Raw genomic sequence first — 827 nt, forward strand, 5'->3', positions numbered from 1 at the left:
TTTAAATTTATTTATTTTTATTTTTAATGTATTTGGCGCAGGATCTCACTGCACATCTTGGACTCAGTGATCCTCCTGTTTTCAGCCTCCCCAGCGCTGGGATTACAGACATGCACCACCAGGCCAGGTCTCAGTGGCCAGCTCAGTGTGCCTGGGGGCAGGGCCAGCACAGCATGTGGTGCCAGGGATCAAACCCAGTCCCTGTGTTTGCCTAAGCAGGCACTTAGTCCACTGACCTATCTCACCAGCACTTATACATCTTATTTTCCTTGTAAATGATCAAATTATGCCACACATATTTACAGTTGAGTAAAACACAACCATTGGCCCATGCTTTGTATTTCAAGTGACACCAGAGTTGCTGCATTACTCATCAAAAACACCTACGCCACCTTTGGTTTTGTTGTAGAAAGTTTCCCTCTCGGGCTTCTGTTCTGTCAAGGTTTCCCTATCAATATTTCCATCCTAGTGAAATATTGACATCAGCAATACCCGTTGGTGTTTCTTTGATGTATATGAGGCCAACGTTACATCTTTCTGAAATCCAAAGATTGAACTATACAATTCTCTGTTTTGAAATTGCAATATTTCATTTGGAATTTCTGCTGTACATAGCTCCTGCTGTGGTCAACTTGTGCTCTGGTAGACCATTTGTAGAATGTCAAATTGGGGTTAGGTTAGCAGACTAGAGCAACAAGTCTGTCCACAACATCATTCAGTTTGTTACTCTGCAAATAAGGACTTGAGTTGCAGGATACACGTCTACCCTGAAAGCTTAATAAGTCTTTGCACCTATAAGAGTACATTTTTTTTTAAATTTAATTTTA

This window comes from Octodon degus, unplaced genomic scaffold (genome assembly GCF_000260255.1).
Source record: "Octodon degus isolate 3935 unplaced genomic scaffold, OctDeg1.0 scaffold00162, whole genome shotgun sequence".
Classification (NCBI taxonomy): domain Eukaryota; kingdom Metazoa; phylum Chordata; class Mammalia; order Rodentia; family Octodontidae; genus Octodon; species Octodon degus.